Source organism: Ranitomeya variabilis, chromosome 5 (genome assembly GCF_051348905.1).
Source record: "Ranitomeya variabilis isolate aRanVar5 chromosome 5, aRanVar5.hap1, whole genome shotgun sequence".
Classification (NCBI taxonomy): domain Eukaryota; kingdom Metazoa; phylum Chordata; class Amphibia; order Anura; family Dendrobatidae; genus Ranitomeya; species Ranitomeya variabilis.
Window position 1 is genome coordinate 74991064 of NC_135236.1, and position 12598 is coordinate 75003661.

A 12598-nucleotide genomic window follows, 5' to 3' on the forward strand; every position below is an offset into this window, starting at 1 on the left:
TTTTCCTCAGAATCTGTTCGCTCCTATTCATCTGTCACACAATATCACTTGGTACCTGCACTTGGAGAGATACTGGCTTATTTGAAAACTCCTATTTATTCAGAGCACGTTCTACCCATTGTTTCCCCCCATATCCTTATTGATTGTGAGCTTGCGAGCAGGACCCTCATTCCTCCTATAACTGTTGTCTTATTTGTCCCTGTTGAATTGTAAAGAGCTTCGGAATATGTTGGCGCTATGGAAATAAAATCATTATTAATTATCAATATAGAGCTTATATTTGGCAATAAGGGTAGGAGTTTTGAATTACACCAATCATTTTACCATACAAAATACTGGAAAACCAAAAGAAAAGCGAATTGGCGAAAAAAAAAAGCAATTTTGTACTTTTTGAATTTTTTTTTACAGTGCACATTGCAGTTAAAAGATTAACAGGCAAAATGATTACCCAGGTCAGGATGATTGCAACCCTCCCAAATTAGAATACATTTAACCCCTTTATTACCTTGGACGTATAGGTGCTTCCAAGGTCGTCTCCCTGCATTTGATGCAGTCTCCTGCAGTGAGCCCACATCTTTCTCTGCACAAGACAGCTGACTTGATTGCGGGGCGCCGATGGCTTGTCATGACGGTCGGGGGTTTGCAGAACAGAACCATGTAAACCTATGGAAAACCAAATCCGCTGTGCCCATGATGTGGAAAATACCGCGCGGAAACGCTGCGTTGTATTTTCTGCAGCATGTCAATTCTTTGTGCGGATTCTGCAGCGGTTTACATCTGCTCCTCAATAGGAATCCACAGGTGTAAAACCGCAGGTGGAATCCGCACAAAATCCGCAGGAAATCCGCAGGTAAAACGCAGTGTGTTTTACCTGTGGATTTTCCAAAAACAGTGCGGAAAAACCCGCACACGAATCCGCAACGTGGGCACATAGCCTTATGCTACAAATAACAGGGCTACATGTAGCAAAGGCGATCAGATGATCGAAACTTCAAGTCTCCTAAGGGGACTATTGAAGCATGTAAAAAGTAAAAAAAAAAATGTTTTAAACATTTTTAAAAACTTAAAAGTTCAAATCAGCCCCATTCAAAATAAAACAATAGAAAAATATAAAAAATTCACATATTTGTTATCGCTTCATTCAGAAATGTCAGATCTATCAAAATATAAAGTAAATTAATCCGATTGGTAAACGGCGCAACAAGAAAAAAAATCTAAACGCCAGAAGTACGTTTTTTGGCAGCTGCAACATTGCAATAAAATGCAATAACAGGTGATCAAAACATCTTATCTACCCTAAAATTGTATCAATGAAAACATCAGTTTGGTGCACAAAAAATACGCTCTCACCAAGCCCCAGACCCCGAAAAATACAAAACACTACGGATCTCGGAAAATGCCGATTTTTTTTTTTCCTTAGCAAACTTTGGATTTTTTTTTCACCACTTAAATTAAAAATAACCTAGACATGTTTGGTGTCTATGAACTCGTAATAACCAGGAGAATCATAACGGCAGGTCAGTTTTAACATTTAGTTAACATGATAAATAAAAACAAAAAAAACAAAAGCAATAGTGGAATTGCACTTCACAATTTCACCACACATGGATTTTTTTTTCCCATTTTCCAGTACGCTATATGGTAAAAATCAATCTTGTCGTACAAATCATCCTGCAAAAAACAAGCCCTCACACGGCTATATTGAGGGAAAAATTAAAAAACTTATGGCTCTGGGAAGAAGGGGAGCAAAAAAACAAAAATTGCGAGGTGGTGAAGGGGCTAAAAAAAAATTTAAAAGTTGTTTAAAAAGTTTTAAAAAATTTGGCTTGTGTCACCATTTTTTGAGACCCTGTAACTTTTTTACTTTTCCATCGATAGAGTTCTATGAGGATTTATTTTTTGGCAAGGCGAGCTGACGTTTTTATTGATACTATTTTGAGTACATATGACTTTTGATCACTTTTTATTGCATTTTTTTTTCAAAGGTGCGGTGACAAATATATAAAAAATTTTGTTCTTTTTATGGCGTTTATCTTGTTCATTAAATAATGGAATATTTTTATTTATCGGACTTTCACGGACGTAGCAATACAAAATGTAAAAGTCAAACTTTTACATAGTTTTAGAAACTTTTTTTTATACTTTTTTCGTCCTTCTGGGTGACTTGAACCTGTGATTGCTTGTTGTAAATATTGAAATACTCCAGTATTGTAGTACGTAATGAGAATGATATTCCCCTATGAAGTCACAGGCTAGATTTCATAGGAGGACCAAGTTGGTGCATGGGCTCCCAGGTTCCAAGAAAACCTATCAGCACCCCAAAATCACGTTATAGGGCACAGGCAATGAGAGCCAGCGTGCATCAACAACCACTACCACAATACTGGTTGCTGCTGTTACAGGCAAATACCGGCTGTTTAATACCCATGTCCAACGTAGGAAGTTCAACTATGTCCTACACAGTGAAGGTGGTAATAATAATGGCTTAGAGCAGTGTTCCCCAACTCCGGTCCTCAAGAGCCACCAACAGGTCGTGTTTTCAGGATTTCCTTAGTATGGCCCAGGTGATAGAATTATTGCCTTTCTAGATGATGGAATGCTCACCTGGGCAATACTAAGGAAATCCTGAAAACATGACCTGTTGGTGGCTCTTGAGGACCGAACTTAGGGAACACTGGCTTAGAGCAAGAGGTGGTAAGCTGAAGATGGCTGAGATGCACTTATGTTCTAAACATGTTAGACTCGTTTCTTCATGCCATCTTTTGAGAGTTGTTTAGGAATAGTATTTTGCGCCTCCTCCCCAAAAAAAAAAAAAAGTGCTCTGGTTCAACAAATCTTGGGCATGTTAAATGGAAAGCATATCAAATTGTAGTTTTTGAGGACGCAACACTATAATAAAAGCAGCTTAAAGAAAATGCACCGTGCATCAGAAAGCTGTCATATGGCAAGTCCGAAAAGATGAAGCCACCATGTTAATAAATTTGCCCCATAGTGTTATTTATATAACTATCAAGTCATGGGTGACTTTTTACATGATTCATGTGAAGTTTGGTAAGTACTTGTAAATGGGACTTTAAAGGTGCTCATACACATTAGACTAAAATTAGTTACAATGGACAATACAAACCCAAATGATTGTTCATCAGCTTAAATTAATAGCAATCGTTGAGTTGATCGGTCACCAACCATCATTGTCCGGAATGAGGCTAGACAGTTGCCCGATCGTCTCTGGTTCCCAGACAATCTTTCAACGAAAGAACGTTTCCTCAAACAATCCCTGCAATTGTTCACCTTTTACCAGAGTTACTGAACATGAATGGCGAAGTGGTGACTGGGAGGCCTCAGTCAGACGTCTGTTTGTCTTATTCATCAGAAAAATTAACAAATTTTGTTTAAATCAGACTTTACACAGCTTGGTCTGAGGGTTTCTTGTATATGGAGAAAAAAAAAAGATTCTCCACTTTCTCCTTTCTGTCAGTCCGTGAAAATTGGACCACACTCTGGTGTCATCCAAGTGTGGTCTGATTATTTCACGGATCCATAGACTTGCATTGCCGATTTTGATACAACACTCAAGTGTGTCTCCGCGATTTTCCGGGGAGCGCTTGGTCCGTGGAAAATCACAGACATGTGAATGACACCAAAGATTATCACAGGTACTGTGTTGTCCATGAAAATCACAGATAGTACTCGTATGTGAAATACAAGTGCAGCGGGGGGGAATGCAGCACCCCAGAGTCCTGGTCGTTGCAGTAATGTCACTCTTCCACCAGGGGAAGTGATGTTACGTCTGATGGTACTAAAGGAGTTCACCTGACCAGGTATCACAGTCACACACTACACTTCACACTCCAGTCCACCAGGGGGAGCAAAGGTTCTATTTACTAGGCCACTCCTCACACACGGGTAAAACTGGTGGGTTGGATAGGAAGTCTGAGAGAAGCTACCTGGGTTGGACCCAGAGAGGACCTGTCAGGCAGACAGGGGGAAAAGGAGGAACATCTGAGCTGCAGACAGAGGGTCCCTGTCAGGGGTGGGATCCTGGCAGAGGCCAAGCACGAGATAGAGCGTTACGGAGCTGCGCCTGCACTTCATTGCGGCAGCATCCTAAGAAAGGACACGAAGCGAAGTATATTGTGGAGAGTGAGAAACGAAGTCACAGCACAAGGAGATAATACCGGGAGGAGTTCTGCCCCAAGCTCGGCAGCCTCCTTCTGAGGCGCGTAGCCGGTGGCCGGAACACCGAGGGAGTAATAGGCTCTACGCATTACTTCAGAGACCGGCAGGACAGTTGAATCCAAGTTGGCTGCCCGACCTTAATACCTATGAAGACACAGAGGCAATTTGTGGGAGAGGGGCGTCTCTAGGGTCCCTATAAAATAGCTCCAGGCCTACCCCGTCATACGGGTTTGTCCTATCCATATCATCTGGGGGACAGAGAGAGAGAGAACATCAGAAACATCTACGAAAGTTGTGAGGACTATCCCGTGGTGCTCAGCAGGGAGGTACTACAACACACAGGTGCTAGTAGGAAGGCTACTGATTTCCACCTGGATAAGGGAACTCTGGATGTGCCTTCGGACCGGCCGGACTCAGCCTGCCCTGTGAACAGTGCTCTGGACTGTGGACACCGAAGTCTTCAGTAAAAGGTAAAGAGACTGCAACCATTGTGTCCTCATTATTCATTGCGCCTTACAATGTCCACCATCACCACCTACACATCTGGGAAGCCCTGGGGACATACTTCACCTGTGGGAAGGTATACCATCTAGCTGCAATTCCATCACCCCAGCGGACCCCTAGCAGCGTGGGTCACCCTGACCGAATACCACAGGTGGCGTCACGAACACCGTGCAAACAACTACCCCTTTAATTGTACGCCCCTCAAAAGGGCCACGGACCGGGCCAGGCCACCGTGACATCCCCAAAACCGAAACAGAGGGACCCGGTACCGAGTACCCCATTGCCCTTGACGTGGGGGCGCTCCAAAATCTTGGCTTCACGAACAGGATCTACTTAAGCCTGAAAGTCAGGTCATGTGTGCCTAAGAACTGTGTCGAAACTGCATTGGAACTGTGATTTATTGCAAAGACTGTGTATTGCCATTACCGCAAAGATTCCTGCCAAAACCGCCGCCATTACAGCACCATGTGGCGTGCAGGAGGAGTGGGGCGTGTCGTTGTGGGAGTAGCTTGGAAGAACGGCGCAAAAGTAGAGCCGGCCCCTCACAGATACTACTATGTCCGAGAGCTATGCCCATCAACAAGAAAGGTCCACCTCCTAGTCTGGGATGGTGGAGGAAGAAGAAACCGCCCTCCGGACGAGGAGGAGCTGGAATCACTAGACGCCACGAGGCAGAATCTGGTTGGCAGCATGGCGAGCGGAGGTCGCCCAGAAGAGGGGGAGAACCCCCACACCAGTCTCAGCCAATGGGAGCCGAGTTAACCCTTACCAGGCCGCGTGGACCAGGAGATTCTCGGGGCGGAAGTGGAGGAGCTATGCTGTCAGCTCCAGAGCCTGTGTCAGCGTGCAGCCGCTACCAGCAAGGAGTCACGTCATCACCAGTCGTCAACGCCTCAGTCTGCGGAAAAAGAGGCCGACGCCGGAGACGCCGCGGAGGCAGGTAACGACATCAACCCTGCCCGGTTGACCGAAGAACCCCTGCTTATCGACGTAGACTCACCCCCGCCACGACCACCCGGATGGGTGTGTAGCCGCATCGAATGCAAGAGGCCTTGGGAGACTCTGCAGACCGCCGACGTTCCATTACAGCCCATCAAGCAGCCTGTAAACCTCCAGGGGGAATGGATGACCTTTAAGTGGACCCGCGCTACCACCAACCTGATTGGGTTCCCCGGAGAGGCCCAGGCGGAGGGGGAGAGCATTGAGGTCATCCACCAGCGAGACTATCGCCAACAGCTATGCCGGCAGTAGGAGTGGGCCCGCAAAAAGGAACTCAGACGTCAGGCTGAGCGGGAAAAAGATCTCCAGGCTAAAGCCCGGGTCAGACAGGCGGCTGAGGAGGACTGGGGCCCACAGTACTACGGAGTCATCAGTACCTTCTGCTTACAGGGAGGTTGGGGCTTCATTAAAGAACCCGGTCTCGCCTTGGAGGTATTTGTGAATCAGCAGGATGTGGAGGCGCATCTCATTAAGGGACACCCAGGCCGGGATCTTTACCCAGGTGACCGCGTTCGATACACCCATCACTGGGGAGACAAGGGATGGTATGCTCTACACGTTCGCAAATATAAGCCAGAAGTGACCGTGCCTCCCTTTGGCGGCTCTCAACCAGGAGCGGTGGCTCTTGCACCGATCTCCCTGTGCGCCAAGTGCCTGCGGACCATTACTCCAAGGAGAACTGTGAGTACACAGACCCCTATCCGGAGTGCAGATGCACTCTATGTGGTAGCAGGCGGTGGTCAGCACCCGAAAGGGCCACCTCCTGAATCGCCAGAATAAACCTCGAAGAACCGAAAACTGTAAATAGTTAACTATTTGTTTTTCCTGTTTTCTGCTGATAAAACCCATCAAGGGTTAATTCTTACCGGGATCCCTTTTGTTTCAAGTTTTGCACAAGTTTTCTATGTTTATCATTTTTTTAAAATACTGCTGAATCATGGACGGTGAATGGTCCACAAACTGTTGCTGTACATAGTTTACACCTTCTTAAAGGTGCTCTCTACTGGTTTTACAAAGAAGAGCTTTTTGAAGAGACTGTTCCTGACTACAGCGTGAAAGTTCTTACTTGAAAGTTAATAACTGACTTGTTGATTGTTTGCACCTCAGAAGAGACTTGATATTTCCTCTTAAAGGGAATGTTTACTTGTTGCACTTAGTCAAAACATGATAATGTTGCCTTGAATAGATAGATAGTGATAATGTTTTACATAGAAGTAGTATGTAGCTAAAAGGTTAAATAGTGATAATGTTGAGAATACAATGCTGAGCTCTTGAGAAGAGAAATGCAGTAGGCCCATAGGGTTAGACAGATAGTCCTGCATACGTGAAAGTGAAAGATGTTTTATAATACACCCTCAGAGGGTCCTTGCACTTACTCTTTAATAGATAGAACACCTGTACGGGTAATTGGTTCCATAGATAGATAATAGTTGTTTTCAATTGCTTTTGCACAATGTAAATATGTTTTTTTTTGTTTGCAACGTTCAAGTGTCCTCACCTCCCATAAAGGGAAGCATTGTTATATATTTACTTGTTTACAGCATCCCAAAAATTTTGTATGTCTTTTGCTAACATGTATTGTTGTTCTTCTTTTCCCAGTCCGGGAGTACTGGATTTAACGGGGGGGAATGCAGCACCCCAGAGTCCTGATCGTTGCAGTAATGTCGCTCTTCCACCAGGGGGAGTGATGTTACGTCTGATGGTACTAAAGAAGTTCACCTGACCAGGTATCACAGTCACACACTACACTTCATACTCCAGTCCACCAGGGGCAGCAAAGGTTCTATTTACTAGGCCACTCCTCACACACGGGTAAAACTGGTGGGTTAGATAGGAAGTCTGAGAGAAGCTACCTGGGTTCGACCCAGAGAGGACCTGTCAGGCAGACAGGGGGAGAAGGAAGAACATCTGAGCTGCAGACAGAGGGTCCCTGTCAGGGGTGGGATCCTGGCAGAGGCCAAGCACGAGATAGAACGTTACGGAGCTGCGCCTGCACTTCATTGCGGCAGCATCCTAAGAAAGGACACAAAGCGAAGTATATTGTGGAGAGTGATAAACGAAGTCACAGCACAAGGAGATAATACCGGGAGGAGTTCTGCCACAAGATCGGCAGCCTCCTTCTGAGGTGCGTAGCCGGTGGCCGGAACACCGAGGGAATAATAGGCTCTACGCATTACTTCAGAGACCGGCAGGACAGTTGATTCCAAGTTGGCTGCCCGACCTTAATACCTATGAAAACACGGAGGCAATTTGTGGGAGAGGGGCGTCTCTAGGGTCCCTATAAAATAGCTCCAGGCCTACCCCGTCATACGGGTTGTCCTATCCATATCATCTGGGGGACAGAGAGAGAGGGAACATCAGAAACATCTACGAAAGTTGTGAGGACTATCCCGTGGTGCTCAGCAGGGAGATACTACAACACACAGGCGCTAGTAGGAAGGCTACTGATTTCCACCTGGATAAGGGAACTCTGGATGTGCCTTCGGACCGGCCGGACTCAGCCTGCCCTGTAAACAGTGCTCTGGACTGTGGACGCCGAAGTCTTCAGTAAAAGGTAAAGAGACTGCAACCTTTGTGTCCTCGTTATTCATTGCGCCTTACAACGTCCACCATCACCACCTACACATCTGGGAAGCCCTGGGGACATACTTCACCTGTGGGAAGGTAAACTATCTAGCTGCCATTCCATCACCCCAGCGGACCCCTAGCAGCGTCGCTCACCCTGACCGAATACCACAGGTGGCGTCACGAACACCGTGCAAACAACTACCCCTTTAATTGGACGCCCCTTAAAAGGGCCACGGACCGGGTCGGGCCACCGTGACATCCCCAGAACCGAGACAGAGGGACAAGGTACCGAGTACCCCATTGCCTTTGACGTGGGGGCGCTCCACAAACATCTGAAGGAGCGCTAAGGAGTAGTAAAGAGTGACTGAAGTATGTATGGCTGAGCCAGTGTAACGATGGCGGTTCAAGCATCAAGACATTTTGGCAACACTCTTGGTTTTAAGCATAAATATGGGAATTGTTTCACCATTGCTTAAATTTGGAAGTCATGGAAGACTTGCTGCTAAGTGTCTTCCCCAGCAATCTCCACAAACGTACTACAAGAATCTTACCAGCGAAATGTAACTCAGGACTACAGCTTTTAAGACTTTCCCTGCAAAGGCTCAGTCTACAGAAGGTATCTGGCAAAATTGTAGGATCGTCCATTGAGATACTCCACAGATCTGTTCTACACATTCATGTTCCCACTGCATAGGAAATTTCCACTGTTGTCAAGGACAAATGGACGGGTGCTCAGCGCAGTGTTATGTATGAACAGATTGTGCGTAGAGTTATCTTACTCTCCTTACAGAGATAATCACAAACCGAATAGGAAATAAACATAAGCTCAATGTCTATTAAGGGGCATTTACACTGGAAAATAATCCGCAACGAGCTTTGCTAAAACCTCTCGTTTCACGAATGTCTTGCTATGTAAAAAGACTGCTAATCACCCGATGACAGAGCACTCATTCATGATTCTCGGCAGCACAACATCCAATGTAAACAGAACTTGTGCTGCCGAGAACTATAGCAGCCTATGCTCATTGAGTGCTGTAGTAAAGATCGCTCATTATACATCGTTTGCTTTGGCCTGATTGTATGAACACTGCTGATTGGTAAACGTTTACCAATCGACAGTCATATCATGCCACCGGTCGGTCAGTCACTCTACATAGACCTCCAACTGCTCAAAAGGCGCCAGAAACTAGGTGTTCCCCACCATGGTAAGGTTCCACCTACCCAAAATAAGTGATTCTCTTTGTCTTCTATTTTCTGTCAATCTTTTAGAAACATCTTGAGAAGTTGTTCTTCTATTAAGACCATTTTAAACTTCCGTGTGGAATTTTTTTTGTCAATAATATTTTTATTAGGTTATCACATTATATAGTAGAACCAGTACAGTGAATAATAAAAAAAATGCTGAAATGATTCTTTAAGGTCAGTAATTTGTTTAACAACAAACCCCTGATCCTAATCCACCTAACAACCTCCTCTGTCTCATGTAAGATCAGACCTTTTTAAAGTTTTTAGGTCCAAGTCTCTTGGCCAAGAGCAGCACGAGTGTTCTCTGTATGGTCATCCGTGTAGTATCCATATGACATCTGTATGACATGCGCATGGCTTTACATTTCTCACTGCTTTTCCCCATTGAATTTAATGGCTCAATGGGTTGAAATTATGAAAATGTGTGCGTATTTCTCGCAAGTCACACGGATGGTCCGTGTAGTGTCCGATTTTTTCTCGCTCCCGTAGACGGTTTACCTAGGTGTTATAACCATAAAGTAATCCTAATAAGGCACTGCTGCTAGCCACAATTCCTAATAATTCACACCAGAGTGTGACCTATCATTGTAATGCACAAATAGGCATAGCCTGGCCATTTGCCACATGATACAGTATCTCCAAAGCAGGCCTCCTTTCTCAAGGGCCCCTTGAGAAAGGAGAGGTCCGAAACGCGCGTCGGGGCGGACGCGCTCGCTTGGACCCCGGTTTAGTTCCCATATCTCCGGTGACCACTGACAGGTAAATATAGGCGACCTAATGATATGGTCCTTGCTGGGCACGGTCCTTTTTCCCGTATGGGGGATATTGTGGTGGTAATATTTAGCTGGTGATGTATATGGGGACGTGACACCTATCTATGCATTAGCTAGGCCTCCTTTGGAGATACGGTATCGTGTGGCTAATGGCCAGGCTATGCCTATTTGTGCATTACAATGATAGGTCACACTCTGGTGTGAATAATTAGGAATTGTGGCTAGCAGCAGTGCATTATTAGGATTACTTTATGGTTATATCACCTAGGTAAACCGTTGGTCCAGACGATGGCATCGCTTATTATGTATTACACTATGTGAACATGCTGTTCTATTTCACCTTCTTGCCCAATTGGTGTTATGCATTTTTAATATTTGATTTATGGTTTATTAATAAAATTTATATGGATTTTTGATGAAATTTGACCTTTTGATCATCTTTTTTTTGGTTTGGTCTTGTAGATTAACAGATGTTAATAGATGTTTAAAGCCTGGGAAGGGGGTAATACCTATGGAGCTTCCCAGTCTATTAATATCAGCACACAGCTATATAATTAGCCTTTACTGGCTAATAAAAAACAATTACGTGGGGTCATCCTATAATTTATAACCAGCAAATGCTATGTAGACAGCTGCGGGCTGATCTTAATAGCATAGGAAGGGGCCATGGATACTTGGCCCCCCAGGCTAAAAACATCAGCTCTCAGCCGCCTCAGAAAAGGTGCATCTCTGAGATGCACCAATTCTGGCACTTAACCTCACTCTTCCCACTTGCCCTGTAGCGGTGGCAAGTGGGGTGATAATTGGGGGTGTCATTTGGCAATACAAAGGTGACATCAAGCCCTGAGGTTAGTAATGGAGAGGTATCAATAAGACGCCCCCATTACTAACTCCATAGTCACATTGTATGAAAACACAGACACCCAGAATAAAGTCCTTTAATTGAAAGAATGACAGAGACTCCTTTAGTAATCTTAATTAAACCATACTTACGACCTTGCCCATTCCCTCAACACCCTTGTCATCTGCAAAAGGGGTAAAAAAAAAACAATATTCCTCACCTTTCCGCAGACATGCTGCTAATCCATTTGTCTCATGATGGGTCTAGCTCTGCTACATCTAGATGGCAGGCTGCATGGTTGCATGATGCCACCACACATCCTGTCATTCACTGTGCTCAGTGTCTCCCTGTGAACTCCTATTACCTATCAGTGTATTATTAATGAGATCATAGGTCGAAGTCCCATGTGGGAGTAGTAACTACTGTGAACTAAATACGGTATTAAAAAAAAAAAATTAAATTGCATGTCACAATTTTAATAATAAAAGAATTGTTTATCTAATATATCATAATAAAATATATATATATATATATATATATATATATATATATATATATATATATAAATATATAATACAACAATGGTTTATCTTTACAAAAATCACCAAAAGCACATAAATATTTGATATTGTCATGCTTAAAACAACTCATGCTGTAGAATGTCAATTTTCATTCCACACGATGTATGAGAAAAACATTATCATGCGAAAAAAATTCCAGATTTAATGTGTTTTTCACTACAAAAAAAAAAAAAAAACAACACAAGTGGTATGTACCAAAATGTTGCCCTAATACAGCTTTAGCTCTGGAAAAATAAAAAAGTTATGGGTGTCAGAATATGGTGACCAACAAAAACAATATCTATTTTTTTTTATTTATTTTTTTATTGTGCAAAAGCAAAACATAAAAAGCCTATATAATAAAAGAATATAGGCAACATGGCAATTACTGTATATTGAATGATATTTAAAAAATAAAAATAGAATTGCTGTTTTTTGTTCTCTTTGCCTCCCAAGTAATTAATAAAAGGTGATCAAAAAGTCACATGTACCACAAAGTAGCAACAATGAAAACCACAGCTTATCCTGCAAAAAAAAAAGTCCTCTTATAGCTCCTCTGGCAGAAAATTGAGACACTTTTGGATCTCAGAATATGTTGACACCAAAACAAGTGATAAGTGATTTTTTTTTTTCAACCAGTGTATTCACTGTACAAAATTAGTAAAAAAATAAATAAAACTGTATAAATTTAGTATAATCATATTTGTACTGACCCACAGAATAAAGATAACACTTTATTTATACAGTGAAAGCTTAATATTGAAAATGCAAAAATAAAACAGTGGCAGAATTGCTACTTTGTTTATAGTCCTTCCCATATATAGTTAATATAAGTTTATTAATAAGTGCAATGAACCCCAAAATGACACAACTGAGAAATGCAACCTCTTGAAAGAAAAGAACAAGCCATAATATGACTGTCACATTAC